The 11478-nt window shown below is 38.9% G+C and overlaps 1 pseudogene across 11 annotated transcripts; it reads right to left on the reverse strand.

The window, feature by feature from the left end:
- Window positions 1–451: 451 nt before the first annotated feature.
- Window positions 452–10553, reverse strand: LOC103716595 (H/ACA ribonucleoprotein complex subunit 4 pseudogene; annotated as a pseudogene). 11 transcript variants are annotated; one of them, XR_015988403.1, is made up of 6 exons: window positions 7147–10553; window positions 3228–3300; window positions 1619–1788; window positions 1423–1534; window positions 1245–1329; window positions 452–920 (listed from the first exon to the last, which is right to left on the reverse strand). The product of XR_015988403.1 is annotated as an H/ACA ribonucleoprotein complex subunit 4 pseudogene, transcript variant X8 (transcript). The 11 variants fall into 11 exon arrangements; XR_015988400.1 differs by having other exon boundaries at window positions 452–952; XR_015988406.1 differs by lacking the exon at window positions 1423–1534.
- Window positions 10554–11478: the final 925 nt, after the last annotated feature.

The raw sequence follows: 11478 nt of genomic DNA on the forward strand, positions 1-11478 counted from the left end.
CCACATGAGTCTTCATATATTCTCCTATTCAAGCCCTAACGTCATTATTAATTTAAGAGTTCAAATCTATTCATAAGCACCACAATTGATCCCTAGTCAACCTCTATAAACCATATTGCAATGCCTCCTAGTCTAAATAGACTATAGGCCGAATTCGTTCGGATACCATTTATAATAATCCAAAACCTCATCCAAATAATACTTTCCGATTAACCATTTGAATGAGATCCTGGATTGTCCCAAAAATAGTAATTTGATGCTGGATAGCAACAAGTTGTGGTAGGGCTAGTATAATTTGGTGAAGCAGAACCATGAAAATCATAGCTTTTCCAGAGCCTGCAACATTATAACTGGATGTAGTAATCTTTCTTCGATGGTCTTGAATGTCAAGCGACGCCTTGCTCTCACTCTCGATGCATAGATGTACATCCATGCTTCACGAAGCATTAAGTTTCAACATAAAACTCCCATATTGGAAGAGGGGCTGTTCTTTCCACATTCCCATCTTTTCACATCACAACAGCATTTAGTTTCATCATAAACCACTGTTCTTCCACAATTGTTGCAAGTAGGCGTCGAGCAGCCAATGCAGTTGTCTCCCCTACAACAATATTAGAAAATTGAAAGTTGCATTGCTTTTCCTCTCCTTGGAACCATGGGTAGACCTTTATTTATATTTGGCATCACAAGGTACCAAAGGTCTGAAGACCCATTAAGCGCAAAAGAAGGGTTCGCCCTTTTTGTTGCGAATCCACCATTGGATCACGCACCGGTCACTTTGAGATCTTTGCAGACAGATGAAAGGGGACGTTCAGAGTGCTTTGTGATCCGTGCTGCAGGTGATCCAATGGTTGTTTTGGGTGAAGGTAGGTGAATCCTTCTTCCGCACGGAAGATGCAACCTGCTCCACCCTCCGATCTCTTCGGCAGCACCACATGCACATGTAGAAGACCTGGTAAGACAAATTTATTCTGCAATGATTTGAGGGACGTATAAAAGGAATCAGGGCAAGTACAATTGCAGGTGCGAAGACCTCTTACTAATCTTGATCCACAAAAATATAACCTTTTAATTATTAGGAGTACTGCAAGGAGCACGACTTGATCCAATTGAAAAACTCAAGCACAACAGACTACCCAGTCCAAATTAAACAAATTACAACAGCGTAACTCTAATATTCCAAATTCAACATGAAATTAAATGTGATATAAAAGTGAGGAAAGAGGTAGATGTAGCGATCTTACCTATACGTGATAGTTCAGACCAAAATGATGACTGCTTCCACTTTTGAGCTACGAAATTGAACTGTAGTCTACCATTCCAGATCATCTTCACAAAGGAGAGGAAGTACCATAAATATAAGCATAAAAATCTATTATTTTGATATCAAACTGCAAAATATATATTAACTTCAATACTTACGGAAAAGTACTGAACCTTCAACTGAATGTATAAGTTGGAAATGGGTATAAAACATTTGAATGGTTCAAGAAATTATGTTGCATATGGGAACTCAAATTCCAAATTCTGCAGACTACAATAAGAAATGAAGAAGATAATCTACTCAAAGATCTTTGCTGCAAAGATGTTAAAGTAAGCTCAGGTTACAACTTATTACCACCCATCGTGATATGCTAGATTTATCAAGGATTCCCCCTCGAGCGAGATTTGACTCACAAACAACTCCCTGGCATATCTGAAGCCCTCCCATCAACCCGAATTGTAGTTTGGTGAATCTGTAACAAGGATACTGCTACAATGAGGAACCTTATGCCTTCAAGCCAGCTCCTGCAAAACCCTAGGTATGATAAAATGCTCTGTCAAAGAAACTTTATCTGTAAATGTAAGAAAAGCAGCAGAGAGATATCATGAAGCATAGGGGATTAAACAAATATAGAGTCTGTAGTAATGAAATATATCTATAACTAAAAGTACCAGTTCATTAAAGCCAGGGGATCAAATCAATAAAATGAATAATCATATCAAAATTATGATGAATTCCTATCAGAACCAAATTTGAGGAAGCTGATAACTTTAAAATTGTCTGATTAGGACAATTCAGCTCTTAAATGAACTAAGTTCTCACATTAGCCCATGACCCATATTAAAATCTGAGCTCTTTCCTTCTACGTACCAATCCATAAGAAATCATGAACAGTAATAGTTTAAGAAAACAAAATTTTAATGGATAAATTACTTGGAAAAAAAAGAGCCATGCCATGAGATCGAATCACAAGGTCCATCCTTGATTAGCTACTTAATCCAACTTGGAGCAGGTACGCAAGATACGTTTGAGTTTGGTTTCACTTGAACCAAACTCCAAATTTCTGTTTTAGATTCATGGATTTCAGTGTTGTAAATAACCTCTTGCATCTTCCCCCATTATCTAAAGCATCTTTGCAATAATTATCTGACTTTTTCCAATTGAAGGCAGGTGGAACATAAACATTCAGGTGAGCAGAGCTGCAAAATTTGAGGTCTCCTGAGTTCTTAACCACAAGCCTTTCAATATCATAATGGTGGCTAGGATTGGCTTCCTGAAGTGTGCATAGAACTTCACATTAAACCTGTCCTCAGGTTAACACCAAACAAAGAGGAAAACTACCAGCTAATGACTGCAGATTTGAAAAAGAAGCAGTTAACGACTACTCAACTGTGGAAACTTATGCTTGCAAATGGTCAAAAACATGTTGAAAAATGGTATCTGCACTCGTTTTTCTTTTTCTTCTTCTTCTAACTTCTCATTTTGTTCAGAGAGACCTCCTCTTTTTCTATTGTTCACAACAAAATAGGGGGAATGAGAATGCTTATCTCACACACAGCAACAGGAAAACAACAACAATCGCAAGGCTATTAAGAAAAAAGAATTATTTCTCCGTACAATCAAGCATGATGCTGAAGGGTTGCAATAAGTTCCATGACGTCAGCTCCTTTCCCTTCAGTTTCAAATATACTCAACTGAAATATGGAATCAAATCCTATTGACTTTCTTTCGCTTTGATTAGAAAGATACTTATTTCTCCATACAATCAGACATGATGCTCAAGGGTTGCAATAAGTAAATGTCATGTCAGCTGCTTTCCCTTCAATTCCAAATATATTCAACTAATTGAAATATGGAATCAAATCATATCAATTTTATTTCGCTTTCATTCAAGATACAGTCAACTAACTGATACATGGAATCAAATTATATGAATCCAAGAAGAATGAGAAAAGTAATCTACCGTTCCATTCCTGCAACTGTACTAAATTGGAAGCAAAAGGGGCTCCTGATGTCTTGAATATTTGACAGAGAAGCTGTAGTGGGAAAAAATAAAACAAGTTGAACTGCCCCTTTAAGACCAAAAATAAACTATCAGAAAATGAACGCACTCTAATTTCAGCAGCTCTGGATAACTCAATGATATAGGTAAGATAATAAGTGCTAGCATCACACTGACTACACCAGTGCTTGGGTTTTCGTTTTTAAGATGGCAACAGCAGATGAAATTTATTAAACAGTTTATGGATCGAAAAATGCATATGAATCAGATGGACAAATAACCAAATTACATTATTTATTACAATAGAGGTATTAATCATTTATAACAGTCTTGATTGCATAGGTGGCTCTTGTGCAAACTATAGTTGAAATAATAGAAAGCAGCACAATGCAAGTAGAGTTGTACATATAAATTATTGAACACCACCTCTTTCTTAACAATCAGAGACTGAAATTAAAAATCTTCGTTATGCATAAGCAATTCAAATGTAAGGAAACTGATTCAAATACATAAAGATAGGAAGAAAAATGGAGGAAGAATTATGTTAGAAGGTACTTTCACTTTTATGTTATCCTAAATGTGCACCTCAGCCTTTTTCCACAGCTTGTGTAACAATAACCTTAATCATGACGAAAATCCATTGTTTAACATGGATTTATTTTGATTTTCTCTGACATTATATTGTTAAAGGGAAGCCTACATCGCTGCCACCCCAAGCTTTGAAATAAATTAAAAATGAAACAAAAAGAAAAAAGAGTGAAAGTTGATGTCAAGTTGAATGCCAGATTCATAAAGAACGAGCTTAATTAGTAGATGTCACATGAACATTTATATCTGCATGAGATTGTGCATGAAAGTCTAAAAACATCTATAAATGAATTGCTTTAATAAAACTCAGGAGCTATCTTTTCGTTAATTGATCAGCAGCCAAGTGTGGCCCATAATCATAACAACCAAAATTGAAAAAAAAATAAAAAAAAAGTTGAACAAGTACTGTATCAGTTTGCTTCTGTGTATTGAGTACCATACTGTACTATAGCAACTGGGTAGTGAGACTGTGAACCTTAGATTTGATCTCTTAATATGAACTGATATAGGTTGATAGCTACCAGATTTAGTATTAGTGTTTTAATGAGCTGCCAATCATCATGACTAAAGATATGTTGAGGGCTATAATGTATTTAAGAGAGCAGTTTGGCTGAGGGAGATAATAGAGGAGATATAGATTGTAACATTGTGCTTTGACCAAGAATGTCTTTCTTCTTTTCAAATGCTCTCCAAGTAATGCAACAATACACCTAATGTTATCTATACCTCAACTCTAACAAAAAAATTATTTCCTGCAGAAAGATCCTATAAATATCCAAACACCTGGCTTATTAAAAACAGAAGTATTTTTTTTCCTGGCGAATCACTTTTTTTTTTCTTTGACCAGCCTAGAGTAATCACTTGGTGCATCACCCAATTACTAGAGAATTTCCATTCTCCGAAATTTCTCCAGACTATCCAAACTAGAATTTGTAGTTTCTTCAAAATTTTGAAGGGATGCTGAGGAAATTAAGATGGCGATACGTTCTCTAGACAATGTCTAAAATATGAGCTTGATCTCCAACTTGATGAGTTATTAACTAGGAAATATCAAAAAGTTTCTTTTTTTCCTTTCTTGTTTGCGTGTATAGATAGATAGATAGATAGATAGATAGAGAGAGAGAGAGAGAGAGAGAGAGCAGATCATATTCCATATCAGTTCAATTTGACCTGCTCTATATAAGCTGACTAATTCTGGACTAATCTAGTTTCCTCTTGTTGAAAAATCAAAGCAATAAAAGATAGACTAGTTTAATTCCCTCAAAATGAATGTTGCTGATTATTATAATGAGAGATAGAAGTCTGTTAGTTCTATTAGTTGTTTTTGTGATACAAAGGTAAATTCTCATAACCAATATTTCGAAAATCGCAAAGGAATGGTGAGGCTCTTGGTTTAATGGTGAAGCGAGAGGTAGGCTTCTAGTAAGGTCAGATAGATAAGCATTGAGGGAAAATAATAAAGAAAAGCTTATGATGATGAAGATATGACAGGATTAGGAACGATGGTTCTCATGATGGGACCAAATATTAAGGGTATCATTGTCATTTTGAGGAAAAAGGAAGTATAATGGAGCAATCTGTTTAAAAAATATTCAGACTTTTTTGTCCACCAAGTCAGTCATTAAGACCTAATTGTATTTCGCAAGAAAACAGAAACATTGTGGGGTTTGATATAAAAATAATACTAAAAGCAATGTTAGTAGGAAACCAGTTACCATTAAAACATATTGTGCAATTGGTTTTGGGAACCGATAATGGAAATCTAATTTAATGAACTAACAGAGTTTTTCTAACTTACTCTATGAATATAAAAAGTTTTATGGTAAAACATTTTAATAATACATTAATTTAAGTGGTTATTTTAGTTTGTAAAATTTGAATACAGACTATTATTCCCTTAGCCTCGCCCTCCCAAAGTCATGGCTCTGCAATTGATGCTATTTACTCTGCATAACTTCACATATTATCTGCACACATGGCAGGACACCTAAATAAGATTATGTTATGACTACTGAAAGTAAGATTTAGGATGGTGTTGATTTATCTATTATGAATGATGAGGGTGTGTGTCTGTCATCACTAACATGTCATTTTAGTTCACTTTAACACCCACTTACAGACACGAGGTCAATTCTAAATTAATGATTCACACAGTTGTCAAAAACAGAGAAGCTCAAACAGGTACTAGTACTACACCTTCTAACATATGCCATGTCATTAATTTTCAAGTCATGAATGCAGGCACCTAAGCCCATGTTCTGCCTGCAGATCATTAGGACATCTCAAAGAATACATGCATATTTAGCAATTATTATCTACTCATTCAATTATAGATGAAGATCAAAAAAAAAAGGGAAGAAAGCAACAAAAAAAAAAGAGGGGGGGCATGATTTCAGCGTAAAATCTGAAACAAAAAGCAAAAGGATATCACGTCATGTTGCACAACCAACAGTAAATTTCCAGCTAATTTTAGACATCTCTTAAAAACATTATGATGTATTACTGCCCTGTGAAAGATAGCAAACTTGAACTTTTTGTATTCACTGGTTGACTTCTTTTAAAAGGAAAATGGGAAACTAACTTTACTAAATCTATTCAAGCTTCTAAATTTCAAATGACTGAACGAACTTCACAGCTAACAGTGATCATGAAATCCTACAAGATTTTATATTTCAACAATCTCTTATGTTACATTTAGAAAGTTTCTTTTATTAGATGATAATGACAGTAAATTATCTATGCTTAGAGAACCCAGAATAAACCTCTCCTTACAATTATAAATTGGGTATTCATAAATACAAAAAGAATGCTGCTAAGGAATGCTCGAACAATTGTATAGATTGGCATAACAGGTTAGTCCAGAATCCAGAGTTTTGACTAAAAAAGATCCATGGTGCTTATATATAGTAAAGATTCAGAATTTCATTTGCTACAAAATTAAAAAGTGGAAGGATAGAAAGGGATCAAATAAACATTAAACAAAATTTCAGAATAAGTAGCTACAAATAATGAACTACATACCAATAACCACACAAACAGCATCCAAATTGCAGATATAAAGTAAGATCAATACCAATTCACTAAAACTTATACAAAACTACGAAGCTAGGTCTACATGAATCATCATCCCATCATAAGCAAAAGCAGTTTCTCTAATACCACTCAATTATCATTTCTGAAAAGGAAGGTAAATAAACATTAAACAAAATCTACGACTCATAGCATCAGCTTAGCATCATTGCTGCCCCAATATGCAGAGCTAAAATGAGCAAGAGTTCTGCATGAATTGTACCGCTCAATTGCATCAATTTGTGAAACGACAAACTAATTTCTCCCTTGAAGATGAAATCCCAGAGAGACACTTCCTCTACTCAAGCTGTCTCCTCTGCATCCCGATGCTTCTTCTTTTTCTTCTCCTTCTTCTCAGTTTTCTCCTCTTCCCCATTGCCATCTCTCATGCTGCTAGGTAATTCAAGTTCCCCACCATCATCACCATCTTTACTCTTCTTCTTCTTCTTCTTCTTCTTCTTTTTCTCCTCTCTTTCCTCATCAGATGATCCCAGTTCACCCTTATCTTTACTGCTTTTCTCCTTCTTCCTTCCCTTTTTTACTGCCCCGTCCTCATCAGACAGTCCTGAATTTCCTTTTTCCTTGTCTTCCTTCTTCTTCTTTTTCTTCTTCTCACTCTTAACCTCTTCAACCAACACTTCCTCGATTTCCTCCTCCTCCTTCTTCACCTTCCTCCCTTCAGACTCAACCACAGCATCCCCAACTTCCTCAACCTTAAGTTTCTTAGCAACAGGGCTTTCACCTCCATCCTCCAATTTACGCTTCCTTCCTTCATCACCATCATCCCCATCCTTATGCTTCTTCTTCTTTTTCTTCTCTTCCTTCGCTTCTTCAACCGCCGCCTCCCCCTTTGGCGCCCCTGACTCCGGCGCTGCTGCAAGGCTGGCGATCATCGAGTCCCCTCCAGTTGGCAACACTGCATGTCTACGCCACTCCGGCGGTGTCTTCTCATTTGGCTTCCCGTGCTTGTCTAGCAGCCCTTCAGCAACCAACTTCTTCTTCATCAATGCTCTCGGCCCCAGCCCCCACTTCCTTGGGTATGTGTCCCGATCCATCACCACCCTCTTAATCCTCGCAACCGACCCATGATCACAGGTTGCCATCACTGCAGTTGTCATCTCTGCAACCCCCAAAGCTATCGCCTCCCCCTTGGTAGTCATCAGCACAACCTCCTCCCCGACTTCAATATCATTCTCAAACCTCAGCAGCCCAGGGATCATCAGCTTGGCACCGTAACAGATAGCATTGACCGCCGAGTCCTTCACCACCACCCTCTTGTAACTCGTGAGCAGAACCTCCAACGGCATTACCGCCCGTCTCAGATAGCTCTCATCCTTAAAATTATCGTACACCCACTGGGCATCCAAGACATCGTGCATCGTCACCATGTTCTCCTTCTCCCCAAGGATCCCAGACCGCACCCGCCGCAGCTCCTGCATATGCCCTCCGACACCAAGAAGCAAGCCCAGGTGAACACAGAGCGTCCGGACATAGGTGCCAGCCTCGCACGAAATCCAGAAAACCACGAGATGCTTGACAGGATCATACTCGAGAAGCTTGCTTTCGTAAATGGTCCTGATCCGGAGCTGGCGCTTGACGGCCGAGATGAGCGGCGGGCGCTGGAAGACGGCGCCGGTGAGGGTTTCGAGCGCCCGGGCGACCTTGGCGACATCGGGGACGGCGGAATGAAGGCGGGCGACGCAGACGTACTCCTTGCCGGCGCCCTGCTGGGACTTGACGAGGCGGGTGGCGCGGTCGATGCAGACGATGAGATTGCCGGTGACTTTGGGGTCGAGGGTGCCGCTGTGGCCGGTCTTCTCGACGCGGAGGATGCGCTTGATCCAGGCGACGACCTCGTGGGAGGAAGGGTTGGAGGGCTTGTCGAGGTTGATGATGCCGTAGCGGAGATACTCGGGAAGTGGGCGTTTCAGAGGGGAGTGCCCGGCGGGGAGTGGGGTATAGTGGCCGGTGCGGACGTTGAGGCGGTCGTAGTTCTTGAGGAGGATCGGCCACTTGGAGGTGTCAATCGAGGGGGTGAACGACTGGGGCTTGATGAGGTAGTCCTTCTGGAACAGATCATCGTCGGCGGGGGAGATGGGGGTTCCATCTCCGCCATTTGCGGCGGCAGCGGCGGAGGAGGACTTCTTGTTCTTCTTCTTTTTCTTTTTCTCGGAGGTGGGGGAGAGGGAGGAGGAGAGTGCCGCCGTCGACATGGCTGTGGAGTTCCGGGGGTTAGGGTTTTTGGCGCAGTGAGAGCCGGGGAGGGGCGAGGTGGGGGAGGCGGCGAAGGGGTTTTGAAGGGGCTTTAGATCGGAGGGGAGGACAGACCGTGTCGATTTTCACGAATCTTACAGTTCCACGTGTTAATAAAAATGATCAGCCCAAAATATGCGAACCATACATGGCGATTAAAGGATGACAAAAGGAGGGAAGGAGGAACAAAAAACTGCTATCCAGAGTGCACCTTATAGACAGTCCGCTGAATGCCACGTCACCTATTTCACGGCTCTCAAAGCATCATCTGAGTAGGGAACATTGGGGCTACAAACAGATTCGATCGGATCGGAGTATGATTGACCCAACCCAACTCAGTTTCGTGTACGGATCTTCATATTAAACCAATCAACTAGAGGACCGAGTCAAGTAGGGTTGGGTTCATAGAAAATATTTTAGAATCAATAAGTTATCTGGATCGGGTCGGAATGGTGTATGCCTCAAATCAAACCAAAATATTCTGGTCCGAGTCGAATCTAGATCAAGTCTGAGTCAAGTCCGTTCCAAATCTAGATTTACATTTATTTACTAACAACATTTTATGAAGAAAATTTATTCTTCCTTCCGAACCAAACTAAATTTGACTGTCATGAAATTATTTGCCAATATGGTCAAAACTCCATGAGTCAATGTTTATCTAGAACTGCAATCTACTCTAAGAGGTTAATAGCCCTAGCAGCTTGTCATTCTTAATATAGTAGTTTAGTTTGAGTGCTTTTCTTTTGATAGAGGGAAAGAGAAAAAAATAACTTGAAATACTTTCTTTTGGCCGGGATCGAGCATCTATTAGGAAGCCTCGAAATAGATTGACCGACATGGTGTAGAAATTGGGTTGAGTCAGGTCTGATCAATGTTTATGAAATCCAAACCTAACCCAACATATATAACAGGTCTAATATTTAAACCTAGCCTAACCCCACAAGACTTCAAGAACAGGTTCGGTTGCGTCTAAATAGGTTGCTCAGGTCTAGTTATGAATTAACCTGATCTTTGCAGCATTGGTGAAGCTGGACTTAGTGGACATGGCTCTTGCACATCTCATAGACTCTCTTTGCAAGTACTCTGATTGCCATTCTCTTCACCGACGGTTCAGCTGCTCTCTTCTTGTCCACCACCTGAGATGGGATCTGGAAGAAGCTGGCTTGAACAAGAAGGGCTTTGTTTTTTGCCCAAGTTAACAGTGTCCCAAGCATGGTTTGAAATGAATTCTGAGATTGAAATTTTGGATTTGCTTAACATTATTTCAAGCTCAATTCGCTCTTAATTTCAAATCAAAGCAGAGCATGAGCTTAATTGATTAGCTTGATAATCCTAAATCAAGATTATAATGTAGAAGTCTTGAACAATTAGGATGCTTATTTAATACAATATAAATATAAATTGGATACTTAATTTTTTATCCATATCCGGATAAATTTGGATACAAAAATGAATTTGAACAAATATTATCCGGTCAAGTTTCACCCTATAAACTCCTTACTCATCTATAACTAAGAAGGCTAATTGGCTTGCCAAATTTTTCTAGTAGGGCAAGTGCTTTCCAAGAGTCACACATTTTGTTAAACTCGGCATATATAATTATGGTACACCTGCCCTTGCTCCTAATAATGAATGGATATGTGAGGGTGCATAAGGTGTAGTTTCATCTTTGTCTTCTCAATAACACCTTATTTTAAATCCACAATCTTTATCTCCCATTCCTCGCATCTGAGATTTTGTCTTTTCTCAACGGGCATCAAATATAGGCTAGATCTGGTAACAAAGTGGAAATACACTCCTACAATAACTATTTCAAGTAGCATGATATCGTTTGGAGGTCGGTTGCATTGGACCCTGTATTACCTTTACATGTTGATGACTTTGTATTGTGATATCCTGCTTTTGTTGAATTGCATATTTATTATTTCTTCTACAATGCTTTAATAAATTACTCTCAAAGTGATTAAAAAAATTATGAAAGAAACCTGGAGTTGCCCATCCAAAGTTGATACCGTTCATGATTCTTAAGATTCATGCCGAGCATGCACTTGCTTTGATACCATGGCCTCAGTCCTACACATCCAAGGCCAATTTGTTTGGCTGAGAAAACCTTGACTTAGATATTCCTTCTGAGATATGATGGTCCTCCTGCATTTAACTGCAGCTAGGGTGGAAGAGCATATAACATTTGAAGCAATCAGAATATGGCCCATCTGCTTTCAATTTCTTATTGCATGACTTAAATTGAAAAGCTGAGATTTTACTATTTCTGTTACATTTTTTTTTTTGCAAATAACATATG

The sequence above is a fragment of the Phoenix dactylifera genome, chromosome 6, assembly GCF_051530095.1.
Source record: "Phoenix dactylifera cultivar Ajwa chromosome 6, Ajwa_hap1_PhDact_Kaust_v1.1, whole genome shotgun sequence".
NCBI lineage: Eukaryota > Viridiplantae > Streptophyta > Magnoliopsida > Arecales > Arecaceae > Phoenix > Phoenix dactylifera.